This window comes from Salmo salar, chromosome 21, assembly GCF_965601325.2.
Source record: "Salmo salar chromosome 21, fSalSal1, whole genome shotgun sequence".
In the NCBI taxonomy this organism is placed as follows: Eukaryota; Metazoa; Chordata; class Actinopteri; order Salmoniformes; family Salmonidae; genus Salmo; species Salmo salar.
This window is the reverse complement of record NC_138311.1, coordinates 7,010,500-7,025,639: the sequence shown is the minus strand read 5'-3', so window position 1 is coordinate 7,025,639 and position 15,140 is coordinate 7,010,500. Positions and strand designations below refer to the sequence as shown.

Genomic DNA, 15,140 nt, shown 5'->3' with positions numbered 1-15,140 from the left:
TGCCAAAAGCACTAATGTTTTTCAGCCAGTGGCTGGAATTACATCATTCAGCTTTTTCCCGCCTTCTGAGAGCCTATGGGAGCCGTAGGAAGTGTCACGTTACAGCAAAGATCCTCAGTCTTCAATAAACAGAGTCAAGAAGCTCAAGGAATGGTCAGAGAGGGCACTTCCTACATGTTGGGCATTTCAGCAATTTATCCTCTCTAGGGTAGGGGGCAGTATTTGCACGGCCGGATAAAAAAACGTACTCGATTTAATCTGGTTATTACTACTGCCCAGAAACTAGAATATGCATATAATTGTTTTATTTGGATAGAAAACACCCTAAAGTTTCTAAAACTGTTTGAATGGTGTCTGTGAGTATAACAGAACTCATATGGCAGGCAAAAACCTGAGAAGATTCTGTACAGGAAGTGCCCTCTCTGACCATTTCTTGGCCTTCTACACTCTCTTTATTGAAAACTGAGGATCTCTGCTGTAACGTGACACTTCCTACGGCTCCCATAGGCTCTCAGAAGGCGGCAGAACGTTGAATGATGACTTTGCAGGCCATGGCTGAAAAACAGTAGCGCATTTGGTAAGTGGTCGATCTGAGAACAATGAGACGGGGGCGCGCGTGCACGTGAAGAGTCCATTTTAGATTTTCAGTCTTTGAACGAAAACAGGGTTTCCCGGTCGGAATATTATCGCTTTTTTACGAGAAAAATTGCATAAAAATTTATTTTAAACAGCGGTTGACATGCTTCGAAGTACGGTAATGGAATATTTAGAATTTTTTTGTCACGATACGCCCCGGGCGCGTCACCCTTCCTTACCCTTCGGATAGTGTCTTGAACGCACAAACAAAACAGAGGATATTTGAACATAACTATGGATTATTTTGAACCAAACCAACATTTGTTATTGAAGTAGAAGTCCTGGGAGTGCATTCTGACGAAGAACAGCAAAGGTAATCCGATTTATCTTATAGTAAATCTGAGTTTGGTGAGTGCCAAACATGGTGGGTGTCAAAATAGCTAGCCCGTATTGGCGAGCTATCTACTGAGAATATTGCAAAATGTGCTTTTGCCGAAAAGCTATTTTAAAATCGGACATAGCGATTGCATAAAGGAGTTCTGTATCTATAATTCTTAAAATAATTATGTTTTTTGTGAACGTTTATCGTGAGTAATTTAGTAAATTCACCGGAAGTTTGCTGGGGGTATGCTAGTTCTGAACGTCACATGCTAATGTGAAAAGCTGGTTTTTGATATAAATATGAACTTGATTGAACAAAACATGCATGTATTGTATAACATAATGTCCTAGGGTTGTCATCTGATGAAGATCATCAAAGGTTAGTGCTGCATTTAGCTGTGGTTTTGGTTTTTGTGACATTATATGCTAGCTTGAAAAATGGGTGTCTGATTATTTCTGGCTGGGTACTCTGCTGACATAATCTAATGTTTTGCTTTCGTTGTAAAGCCTTTTTGAAATCGGACAGTGTGGTTAGATTAACGAGAGTCTTGTCTTTAAAATGGTGTAAAATAGTCATATGTTTGAGAAATTTAAGTAATAGCATTTCTAAGGTATTTGAATATAGCGCCACGGGATTACACTGGCTGTTGAGTAGGTGGGACGATTTCGTCCCACATACACTAGAGAGGTTAACAATTGTCATGCTTGTTGAACTCGAGACCGCCTAGCAGTGATGGTGGTTCCTCTTCCTTGCTCGTTCGTGTTGATTTCAGCCTGTCCATTTGGTGATGGTAAATCGCTGCTTAAAGATATTGGAAATGGACAGTGTCCATTGAGATATGATCAATTGCCAGTGCCAACATTTGCAGTATGAAATATATCAAATATTTACCATCACTAATTGGACATGCACTTAAAGTCCTTAAACTAATAAAGTCCACAACTGGGACACTGTACATGTGCACTCTATGCTGTCCTTAGACTGTTTATGATGATTCTGAGCAATGACACATGCTCTGTCCAATCAATTTATTGCCAGTGGACAAAATGTCCATTAACCGACCTCAACCCAGTTGCGATGGTTTGGGATGAGTTGGACTGCGGAGTGAAGGAAAAGCAGCCAACAAGTGCACAGCATATGTGGGAACTCCTTCAAGACTGTTGGAAAAGCATTCCAGGTAAAGCTGGTTGAGAGACTGCCAAGAGTGTGCAAAGCTGCCATCAAGGCAAAGGGTGGCTACTTTGAAGAATCTCAAATATATTTTGATTTAACTTTTTTTTGGTTACTACATGATTCCATGTGTTATTTCATAGTTTTCATGTCTTCACTATTCTACAATGTAGAAAATAGTAAAAATAAAGAAAAACCCTGGAATCAGTAGGTGTCCAAACTTTTCACTTGTACTGGATAGTGTAACTTTTTTTTGATTCGTCTCTGTCAGCACGTGGTCCTGTGTGACGACAAATGTAGTAGTCAGAATGGATCACTATTTAATTAAATATCTCAATTTGTAGCAAACTTCAAAATAATTCACTGTGGGGGATTGATCTTGATCATAAACACCATTTGGGCCCAATACATCGGTACCTTTTTTGGGGGGGTTTGGCTGTTCTGGCGATCGTAATTTACATAGCATTCTAGGGTAGACTTGCGCTTTTGTCACCGTTAGGTTGCTACACAATACTGCCCTACCAAGCAAAAAGGCAGTAAATAACTCATTTTTAGACAAAATGACCAATGTCATTTTTGCTACATTAAATGCATGCTTAATCATGTGGACAAGTATCCTGCCTCTATTGTGTTTTGGAGAAAATGGGGGTCATGTTAGCAGTTACTGCATAAAGTTACTGTGAAACCAAAGTAAATAAAAGCAATTTTTCTCACTTCCACACTATAAGCAGCTACTGCCTTTTTGCTTGGTAGGGCAGAGTAGCTGACCAGCAGAGTTTGACTTCACACTCCAGACTGGGCACTGGGAGCCTGGGTTGCACAGTGAAAGAAGGTTGGCCCAGGCCTGCCCAGCATTATCCAATGAGGTTGCAGGGCAGGCCCAACAACTTAGTGGAAAGCCCATGCACATGTACACACAGCAGAGTGAGAGCAATGACGTGGTGCACATGTGACATAGTAGGCCATTTTTGGTGACCACTTTTGGCTCGTGAGCACTACTTTAAGAACCACTGGCTAAAAAGTATACAAAAGTTTACAGTGGCAAAATTCAATGTCTTACACTGAAATAACATGTTGCATTGGCTACATGATTTAATGAAGTGTGATGCCTCAGGACACTAATTTGTGGGGTGAAAGGGCACTACTTTCACGTTTCAACTATAAACTTTGGGTCTTCGAGACCTTTGTTTGAGGTGTGACGCACACAGGCTGAATGTAGGCCTTGAAATGCAGTTCCATATGGTGACTTCCAGAGTGTGCCAACACACTTTTTATAGTTCTAGTTGTTAAACAGTCCTATCATGCTGTAAAAGACAAGCATCTTGAGTCACTGTCTTACATGTGATACAGCTCAGGCAGTTTCAGTAGTACATGTCTAGAGGGTGTACTTTACCACTGTGCTTCCAGGGTAGGAACAGCACTGTTGAATGGAAGGAAGTGCGGTCTGTTCAGACTCATACCGGATGTTGCATCAAATGGGCATCTCACCTCAGACACCTGACTCACTAGTGACTGTTGCTTCATGATTACCCTTGCCAAGTCGGTAGCAATTGGCTATCTGAATGTTATCATTTTCTGGTATCAAGTTAGCAGATTGCTATTTACTTTACAGTCTGGGGGTATTTGTCTGGGGTTACACTTTCTTGAAGTTTAGTCATTGTTGTTTGCTGTAGACCATGTGCAGTGGGGAGAACATGCTGTGGTTGGTGACATCTGCTGGTAGTTCCCCACAGCTGCCCTTGCACATTTCCTGAGTGTTTTAAAAACACTGTCAGTGGACAGTTTGCTGTTGTCATAGAACGGTAGCTTGCTGTAGCTTCAGGACTGTAACTGCTATACACAGTTAGAGAAATACTGTGCCTTTAAGTTCAGGCTGGGTCGAGTCCCACAATGGCAGCCCTCTGACAGGATGGTATGTCAGTCCTGATGAGCAGACCAATTCTGCAACACAGGCTTTAAAAATAGAAAGGCCCTAAAGATCAGCTGTTACTGCACCCTGCCTTCAGATTGGGTCTGTCGCGGGGGGTGGGGGGTCTAATGGCGCATGCCAATAGCTAACTGGTCCACTGGAAATGGCCACTCCACGGAAAAGGCATGGCAAATGACTCTTCGGTAATGGAGCCTTTTTAAGTGTAGGCTTCGAGGCATCAGGAGCTTGAGCTGTTGAGGTGGTTCAACTGTATCTTGTTTCTATATGGGTTGTTGTGCAGAGCAGTATTAGGCTTAGGAAAAGTTTAAATGTATGGTTATATGTGTAACCTTGACTTAGTATGGACAAGGGAGAGGAGACCACACAGTAGGAAGGAATGTTCTGGCTCAGGACGTTTGCACACTTGTAATTCTGTACTTTTTGCCAATGTCAAACACTTCAATATAATAATTCAAACAAGGATTTCTGGTACGTCACCATAATGAATCTTGCCAAGGTAAAAGTTCATAGAAAATGTTGAAATGTGTTTAATTCAATGGTGCATTTCAAAGATTAACACTGGCACTAACGCTGCCAGGCTGCATCACTCCAGCTTTTCACATTATTCTTATAAACTAACACCAAGAGGCAGTTGATCTGAATTAAACTTATATTTGTATGCCATTAATGATAAAGATCTTATGGCTACATCAGAGTTACTAATATTAACCATTTGAAAACGTATCCACACAAACAGTAGGGGCTGGGGGAAAACGTCTATAAAGTTACATTTCGGGATACATATTTTGACGACATATCGTTTTGACAATATCGCAATATTATTTTTGCAATAGTTGGCTGTATCTGCACCGAAACTCTATTTTTCCTCCATAACTTGTTCTCCATCCTTATTTTTATAAGCGAGACAATGTTTTCAGCACTTATTTCCATGACTGGTCAAACCTCACTATTGTCCCTCAGCAGCAGACATATGGTGAGCAACATGTTTGGAACATCAAATCACAATAAAATCACAGTATCAAGTCACTACATATTGAATCATGAGAATCACAATACATATCGTATCGGCACCTAAGTATCATGATACCAAATCGTGACGTCCTTGGCAATTCCCAACCCTAATGAAGTTGGTCAAATTCAATGGATGACAAACAGCGAGCCCACTATGTGTTCAATACAAGAAAATCAGGAGCATTCTTTAGACCAAAGGGTGGGATATGGAAATGAAAGCAGTAAAAAAAAATACAGGCAAAGTGTCCTCACAGTTGAGTCTTTGAATAGTACACAGTGTTGATGATTAAGGAGGCATTGACTCCTTGGAATTAGAAGATGAATATGGATGTAAGGGGACTTACCTCATACATTCAATAAACAAATCAGTGACTTAGCACGTGCAGAGGGTACAGAGGTGTTAGATTAGTTAAGCACAGTGTTTTGTTTGTCAAATGTTTTAGGATCATCTATCGATCACCTTGTCAAGAGAAGCTAGAGGGCATTTGATAGAAGATGAGAGAATTGCACAGTAGCTCCACTGTCTTCTTTCACCTCAGTACCATTTGCCCTCCCAGCTATGTTGATTCCTCTAGTGTGGTGTTGGATGTCAAGTGCTGTGATAATGATGGCAGGCCTGGAACTCAGCCTGTGGGAAGTGCAGTCAGTTTGCATGAATGCACTGGTAAGAGTGCACCACAGTGTGCTGGGATCACCTCCTGTTTAATGTAGGTTATTCTGTGTTAATGTCTGCAGTAAACTCATTTCTTGATGCATTGTCCGCCTGTAAAACCTACATAGCAACCTTGGTTAGACATCAAATGCTAGCCTAATTTGATTTGTTTGTAGTGTTTAACCGCTGAATTGAATGTCCTAATTGAGGGATTATAGCAAAAGTTAAAATGAGTCACATTGTGACCTTGTTTTTAGCTGTCTGTATATGTGTCCTACATTCTGCAGTTGGAGTTAAATAGTGAAAAGTGTGAACACGAAAGCATGTATATTGAATACTTGTCCTCTTACTGTTAGAGGATATGACTGGATTATGTCTGTAGAAGGTGAAAGCTTCACAGTAGTGGACGTTGATTGACTGCAGTAGTCCCCACACTCTACTGGGATGTCTTTCTCAGTGATGGTGAGGGAAGATGACACAATTCAAACCCAGAGAAGGGTTCAAATAAGTTCCCGTTCGTCCTGCTGCACCTGCCTGACACTTTCTTTAGAAACCGGCATGTCTTGGATTGCTCTTTGCTGGATTAGGCTAGCATTCACGACAGCGGTGGACGGGCATCCTCAGGGTAGAGCATCCTCCTGTCTTGCCAAGTACCTCAACTACACAATGATTTAATCCACAGAGTTGAGCGCAGACTATAGTTTTTTTGTTGTTGTTGTCATGAACCTCCAACTGAGTCTCTATGCAGTCGATACTTTAACAATTTCAATTCTTAAAATCATACCATGTACCAGTGGAGGCTCCTCAGAGGAGGAAGGGGAGGACCATCCTCAGTGAATTTCAGAAAAATAAATTGTGAAACATTTAATAAAGGTGTCATTTTCAGATAAAACTATACTGAATATATTCACATGTCACCAAATAATTGATTAAAACACATTGTCTACAGTAGCCTCAACAGCACTCTCTGGGGTAGCACCATGGTGTAGCCAGAGGACAGCTAGTTTCCGTCCTCCTCTGGGTACATTGACTTCAGGACAAAACCTAGGAGGCTCATTGTTCTCACCCCTTCCATGGACTGACGCAGTAATTATGACAACTTCTGGAGCAACCTTTTCAACCTATCAGAGCTCGAGCAGTATGAACTGCCAACCCAGTCAAAGGATCTGAAAATGAATCTAGTACTGAAAGCATAAGCTTCAGCTAGCTAGCGCAGCAGTGCATAAAATGTGGTGAGTAGTTGACTCAGAGAGACAATGGTTAACCTGTTATGGCTAGGGGGCAGTATTTTCACGGCTGGATAAAAAAACGTACCCGATTTAATCTGGTTACTACTCCTGCCCAGTAACTAGAATATGCATATAATTATTGGCTTTGGATAGAAAACACCCTAAAGTTTCTAAAACTGTTTGAATGGTGTCTGTGAGTATAACAGAACTCCTATGGCAGGCAAAAACCTGAGAAGATTTCATGCAGGAAGTGGCCTGTCTGACAAGGTGTCGTTCTTCTTGTCTCTGTTTATTGAAGAGTGAGGATCTTAGCTGTCCCGTGACACTTCCTACGGCTGCCATAGGCTCTCAGAAGGCGGCAAAATGCAGAATCGTGGCTTTGCAGGCTCTGGCTGAAACAAAGTAGCGCGTTTGGGTAGTGGCTGGTTACAGTACTGTGAGACTCAGGCTCGTGCCCGCGTCGACCGAAAGCTTTGTTTACTTTCGTCTGTTTAGCTAAATGGACGTTCCCGGTTGGAATATTATCGCTTTTTTTACGAGAAAAATGGCATAAAAATTGATTTTAAACAGCGGTTGACATGCTTCGAAGTACGGTAATGGAATATTTAGATTTTTTTTTGTCAGGAATTGCGCCATGCGCGCGACCCTGATTTACCATTTCGGATAGTGTCTGGGACGCACGAACAAAACGCCGCTATTCGGATATAACGATGGATTATTTTGGACCAAACCAACATTTGTTATTGAAGTAGCAGTCCTGGGAGTGCATTCTGACGAAGACAACAAAAGGTAATCAAACTTTTATAATAGTAAATCTGATATTGGTGAGTGCTAAACTTGCCGGGTGTCTAAATAGCTAGCCCGTGATGGCTGGGCTATGTACTTAGAATATTGCAAAATGTGCTTTCACCAAAAAGCTATTTTAAAATCAGACATATCGAGTGCATGGAGGAGTTCTGTATCTATAATTCTTAAAATAATTGTTATGCTTTTTGTGAACGTTTATCGTGAGTAATTTAGTAAATTGTTAGCAAATTCCCCGGAAGTTTGCGGGGGGTATGCTAGTTCTGAACGTCACATGCTAATGTAAAAAGCTGTTTTTTGATATAAATATGAACTTGATTGAACAAAACATGCATGTATTGTATAACAATGTCCTAGGTGTGTCATCTGATGAAGATCATCGAAGGTTAGTGCTGCATTTAGCTGTCTTCTGGGTTTTTGTGACATTATATGCTAGCTTGAAAAATGGGTGTCTGATTATTTCTGGCTGGGTACTCTGCTGACATAATCTAATGTTTTGCTTTCGCTGTAAAGCCTTTTTGAAATCGGACAGTGTGGTTAGATAAAGGAGAGTCTTGTCTTTAAAATGCTGTGAAATAGTCATATGTTTGAAAAATTGAAGTTTTTGTATTTTTGAGGATTTTGTAATTCGCGCCACGCCTATCATTGGATATTGGAGCAGGTGTTCCGCTAGCGGAACGTCTAGATGTAAGAGGTTAAACAAACGTCTTCCAAAATGAAGAAGTATGAGCAAGAGAGCTAGCTGTATTTATTTTCACTTACCTAGCTAGTGAATGCAGCTAGCTAGTTTAGCTTGCTCAAACAGAGAGGGATGCTATGATAGCTAGCTGGCTATGGCTATCAACACTGGAACTTTTCCAAATCAAGGTAAGCTTTTGGTTTTATTAATTTATTGCCACAGGGGCCCGCCGGTGTAACTGCTTACTGTACTGCAGGATTGTAGCGGGTTTATTAATGCATAAGTTCTAGTAGCTAGCTGTTGAAAATAACATTAGCTAATATGGTGACAATGAAGTAGGCTGTGTGTAGAGGTTAGCGGTTATGGTGTGAAGGTTTGGCTTGAAGTTTTTTCACCTGGTCACAGACAGCTGTTGTATTGTGCACTGAAGTCCACAAGCGAAGGGAAAAGGCGAGAGGAGAGCACGTAGATGCATGCGAGAAGGAATTATACAACAAGCAAATCATGCTGTTTGTATGTGGTTGCTATGAAAGTGAACTGTGCGGTCATCAGGGATGTATTCATTCCAATTCTGTTGAAAAATGTTTCTTAAATGGAAGCAAAAGGAAGGGTGATAAACATATCTGAATTTGTCCAATAGAAACTCTCGTTTGCAACTGTTGCACTAATGATTGCACCCTAGATAAGCTAGATGCAGGCAAGAGTGTGCAAGGCGGTCACTGTCTGTCACCTTGATTACTAAAGCGTTTCTCTCAACCTGTGCACCTACGTTGTAAACTTTAATTCGTAGACTAGATTGTAGCAACATCATGATGGGTATAGAGAAAATTGTATCATGTAGTAGCCTAAGCCTAATGATGTTACATTGAGCTGGTTGAATGGAATATGAGTAACAATCATCCTATATGCTGTAAAAGAAATAAGGCCATGCTCATAAAAAAATCGTCCTCCCTAATTTTAAACGGCACCGACCGCCACTGCCGTGTACCTATGCTTGTCCTCTGTTGCATGCCTTTCTTTGTTTGCTGAAATCCATAGTGTTTCCTCATTGCTGTTGCTCTAAGATGGCAACTCAGCTCAAATGTGCATGTACCAATTTGAATCTCAACAAGGAAACAGTCGGTGGTTGCATTTGAATGTTTTATTAAAAAGTATGGATATCAGCAAATAAAGGCACTCAACAACAGAGGACAAACAGGTACACGGTAAGGGTTGAAGAGTTAACATTTTGAAGTATCAACTCAGAGTCAGAGGTTCATTTACAAATCTCTAGTCTGCTCAACATCTGTGGATGAAATCCACTATCAGCGCTGATGGCTGTCGAGGATTCTGTTGACGTTAGTGTGTTTTGTCTCACTGCGGTCGGGAGACAAAGTAAGTGGAAGATTAAGTTGCCATGTCAATGTTAGGTGACAGACCGAGGGGAGTGGAGAATCAAGTGTTTAGATTAGTCTGGTACCCTGAAGTTAGGAGGGGCACAACCCACATCTTAAAAAATGTCACTGTCATCAATGGGACAGGCCAGATAATTGGCACATTTGAAAGTCCTACGCACACGTGTGTACGCAGGCACACAAACATAAACAACACAGATAAATACAGAGATTAATTTTAAAACTGCATATACACAGACATCTAGGCTACATTGTGTCATAGACACAAATGCTTGCATGCAGCAGTTACCAGTAGGCCATGTTTCTAAAAGTATACCTTTTTTTTTTTTTTTTTATGGAACAATGAGCTGTCATTTCACTCCTGTTTCAACTTCAGCATTTCCAAATCCATTAGCTCAGCTAAAAAGTATGCCAAATAAAGAAGCAAATTGAGGTTTACACAAACATGGAGATGTAAACATGAATTCTCTAAATATTTCTTCATATGTTTAGACATGGACAAGTGGGTTCGGTTAGCCTAGCCTGCTCTGACCCTCAAAGGGAAGTTTCCATAAAAGGATATTGAGGCACTGTGCTTTTGCTTCCTCTTGATGACATCACACACAGGGCCCGTAGAGATAGTTATCACAAAAGCCTTCCTGTTTATTCACTTCTAAACCCAGGGAGCACTGTTGATTGGTTGGTAAGAAGGAAGAAATTACATGTCAAGAATTAACAGTAGGGGAGGGTGGGTAAGTTGAGCCAAAGGAGTAAGTTGAGCCACCCTTGTTTGAAAGAAATCTTACACAAAATTAGCTTAGCAAATATTTAGGAGGATCAGGTCATTTCATGGAGTCTGTGATTTCTTCTTCACATGGAAGAATGGCAAGCAATTTGGGTTCACATGACAGATCATTACACAGGTGCACCTTGTGCTGGGACAATAAAAGGCCACTCTAAGATGTGCAGTTTTGTCACAAAACACAATGCCACAAATATTTTGAGGGAGTGTGCAATTGACATGCTGACTGCAGCAATGTCCACCAGCGCTGTTGCCAGAATTTAATGTTAATTTCTATATGTCGTTTTAGAGAATTTTGGCTGTACGTCCAACCGGTCTCACAACCACAGAACATGTGTATGGTGTCATGTGGGCGAGTGGTTTGCTGATGTGAACCGCGCGCCCCATGGTGGCGATGCGTTTATGGTATAGGCAGGCATTGGCTATGGACAACAAACACAATTGCATTTTATCGATGGCAATTTGAATGCACAGATACTGTGACGAGATCCTGATGCCCATTTTTTTTTTTTTTTTTTTTTTTTTAAGCTATCTGTGACATAGAGATGCATATCTTTATTCCCAGTCGTGAAATCCATAGATTAGGGCGTAATTTATTTATTTAAATTGACTGATTTCCTTATATGAACTGTAACTTGTTGCATGTTCTTTTTTACATTTTTGTTTAGTGTACTTGTTACCATTGCTAGCCTTTGGATTAGCAGCTCAGTGGGGTTTGAAAATGACACCCCTTCAATGGCGTTTTTACCAGATATGCCGGGATGGCACAAGGTTAGTATGAAGGTACTATATCACAATCTGGATCCTGTCCAAGCCTGAAGTCAATCGTCAAGTTTGCTGACGACACAACAGTGGAAGGCCTGATTACCAACAATGGTGAGACAGCCTATAGGGAGGAGGTGCGAGCAATGGCAGAGCGGTGCCTAGAAAATAACCTCTCCCTCAATGTCAACAAAACAAAGGAGCTGATCGTGGACTACAGGAGACGGAAGATAGGGCACGCCCCCATCCACATCGACGGGGCCTCAGTGGGGGTTCTAAAGCTTCAAGTTCCATGGTGTGCACATCGCTGACAACCTGAAATAATAGTCCTTTCACACAGGCAGCATGTTGAAGGCGGTGCAAAAGCCCCTCTTCAACCTCAGGAAGCTGAAGAAATTTGGCTTGTTCCCTAAGACCCTCACAAACTTCTAGAGGCACCATTGAGGGCATCCTGTTGGGCTGTATCACGACCTGGTACAGCAATTGCACCGTCCGCAACAGCAAAGCTCTCCAGAGGGTGGTGGGGTCAGTCCAACGCATCACCAGAGGGACACAGTGCCTGCCCTCCAGGACATCTACAGCATCTGGTGTCACAGTAAGGCCAAGAAGATCAAGGACCTGAGCCACGACCTGTTCACCCCGCTACCATATACAGTGAGGGGAAAAAAGTATTTGATCCCCTGCTGATTTTGTACGTTTGCCCACTGACAAAGAAATTATCAGTCTATCATTTTAATGGTAGGTTTATTTTAACAGGTGAGAGACAGAATAACAACCAAAAAATCCAGAAAAACGCATGTCAAAAATGTTATAAATTGATTTGCATTTTAATGAGGGAAATAAGTATTTGACCCCCTCTCAATCAGAAAGATTTCTGGCTCCCAGGTGTCTTTTATACAGGTAACGAGCTGAGATTAGGAGCACACTCTTAAAGGGAGTGCTCCTAATCTCAGCGTGTTACCTGTATAAAAGACACCTGTCCACAGAAGCAATCAATCAATCAGATTCCAAACTCTCCACCATGGCCAAGACCAAAGAACTCTCCAAGGATGTCAGGGACAAGATTGTAGACCTACACATGCTGGAATGGGCTACAAGACCATCGCCAAGCAGCTTGGTGAGAAGGTGAAAACGGTTGGTGCGATTATTCGCAAATGGAAGAAACACAAAGAACTGTCAAACTCCCTCGGCCTGGGGCTCCATGCAAGATCTCACCTTGTGGAGTTGCAATGATCATGAGAACAGTGAGGAATCAGCCCAGAACTACACGGGAGGATCTTGTCAATGATCTAAAGGCAGCTGGGACCATAGTCACCAAGAAAACAATTGGTAACACACTACGCCGTGAAGGACTGAAATACTGCAGCGCCCGCAAGGTCCCCCTGCTCAAGAAAGCACATTTACATGCCCGTCTGAAGTTTGCCAATGAACATCTGAATGATTCAGAGGACAACTGGTGAAAGTGTTGTGGTCAGATGAGAACAAAATGGAGCTCTTTGGCATCAACTCAACTCGTCGTGTTTGGAGGAGGAGGAATGCTGCCTATGACCAAGAACACCATCCCTACCGTCAAACATGGAGGTGGAAACATTATGCTTTGGGGGTGTTTTTCTCCTAAGGGGACAGGACAACTTCACCGCATCAAAGGGACGATGGACGGGGCCATGTACCGTCAAATCTTGGGTGAGAACCTCCTTCCCTGAGCCAGGGCATTGAAAATGGGTCGTGGATGGGTATTCAAGCATGACAATGACCCAAAACACACGGCCAAGGCAACAAAGGAGTGGCTCAAGAAGAAGCACATTAAGGTCCTGGAGTGGACTAGCCAGTCTCCAGACCTTAATCCCATAGAAAATCTGTGGAGGGAGCTGAAGGTTCAAGTAGCCAAACGTCAGCCTCGAAACCTTAATGATTTGGAGAAGATTTGCAAAGAGGAGTGGGACAAAATCCCTCCTGAGATGTGTGCAAACCTGGTGGCCAACTACAAGAAACGTCTGACCTCTGTGATTGCCAACAAGGGTTTTGCCACTAAGTCATGTTTTGCGGAGGGGTCAAATACTTATGTTCTAGCTGGCTACCACCTGGTACTCTACCCTGCACCTTAGACTGCTGCCCTGTGTACATAGTCGTTGAACACTGGTCACTTGAAAAAAATTATGTTTACATGCACAGTATATAAAATGGTGTGTTTTGTATCTATCTATTTCTGACATTGCTTGTTCTGATATTTATTTTTCTGGATTGTGTTTTTTTTATTGCTAGGTATTACTGCACTGTTGGAGCTAGAAACACAAGGATTTCGCTGCACCTGCAATAACATCTGCAAATCTGTGTACACAACCAAGAAACTTTGATTTGAAATGTTGCAGTTTTATAACACATTTCCTGCACTTCTACAAATTGTGTAATGACTTATGCAATTTTAATATGTTATCTGAGTGATAATGACTAACAAAATCAATGGGGGCTCTCAGGAGTTCAGGTGCTTTGTGTGCCTGGTTGGTATTCGACCATGATAGCTGGCTAGACTAACAATCTAAAAGTTGTTAGATGACATGGCTAATTGAGTGACTGTCAGTGACTAAGAAACTGCTGATGCACAACCAAATTTTGAAATTTCACCTGGTGTATCCTACTATTCTTACTCTCAATAGTAAGTTGAGACCCCTTAGCTACTGCTTGTGTTGCTTTTGTTATTGATTACATTACCTACTATGACAATTTCGATGTATAAAATGGGCCATAACTTTAAAACTAGCAGAGGTATGTCATCAGAGTGCACAACAGAATATTATACTGTCTACACTTGTTGTTTATATTAAAACATTTTCATTAAATCGATTTTAATCACAACTTAAGTTTTGTTGCTAAGGATTCCACGACGCAGTTAGCCTTACGGCTGGGACTGCAAGTTTGTTCCTTTTTTTTGTTGTTGCATGGATTCCGCGAGTGCTAGCTGGCTGTACTACAGACACCTGTTGTCGTTGTCGTGGGAAAGACTCATTGTTATCTTTTCGTAAAACAACTGGTTGCAGTAAAGAGCCAACCTGGATACTAAGGAGATCCTGAGGGAAATCGACGAAATCGACGTACCAACAGCTTTATGCTATGGAGGAACAACATACTCCATCATGGAAAGATCTGACTACATCACAAAATAACTTTAACCCTCTCCCACTCTTTTTTTTCCGTCTCATCCTCTCCCACTGAATGAATATTATGTTAAGGAAATATTTCCAAATAATATAAAAAATGGAAAATTAACAAATGTACAGAAAGATCAGTGCGAAGGCCAAATGACAGAGGAAGAACCTTTTGAGGCTATTAAATCCTTTCAGTCTGGAAAACCCCCAGGGCTTGATGGCATACTGGTAGAGGTATATCAGGTATTCTTTGATATACTGAAAGCTCCACTGTTAGATTGTTTTAACTACGCCTATAGAAATGGTAGTCTGCCAGGTACTCGGCAGGAAGGTCTGATTTCTCTATTAAAACAAGACCCAGATGGCAAATATAAAAGACCCAGTCTATCTAAAAAACTAGAGGCCCCTTACACATCAATGCTGTGATGCAAAAATACTAGCGAAATGCATAGCACTCAGAATTAAAAGGGTTTTACCAGGTATTGTTCATCCTGATCAGACAGGTTTTTTTACATGGACGATACATTGGAGATAATATACGACAACTACTAGAAATAATAGAACATCATGAAACGTATATGAAGCCAGGAATGGTATTTATAGTGGATTTTGAAAAGGCATTTGATA

The 15,140-nt window shown here is 41.4% G+C and overlaps 1 protein-coding gene across 22 annotated transcripts in view; it reads left to right on the top strand.

The window, feature by feature from the left end:
- LOC106581656 (leucine-rich repeat flightless-interacting protein 2) overlaps nt 1-15,140 on the top strand; it is a 93,124-nt gene that overhangs the window by 7,309 nt on the left and 70,675 nt on the right. For 2 of the 22 annotated variants that reach the window (XM_045704380.2, XM_014163846.3), the window contains exon 1: nt 9,496-9,638. The exons of 19 other annotated variants lie outside the window; for them this stretch is intronic. The gene's annotated coding sequence lies outside the window, so the exon portion shown is untranslated. Of the gene's footprint in view, nt 1-9,495; nt 9,639-15,140 lie in introns of those variants that run through there. One more of the 22 variants, XM_082966934.1, reaches the window with a different exon arrangement.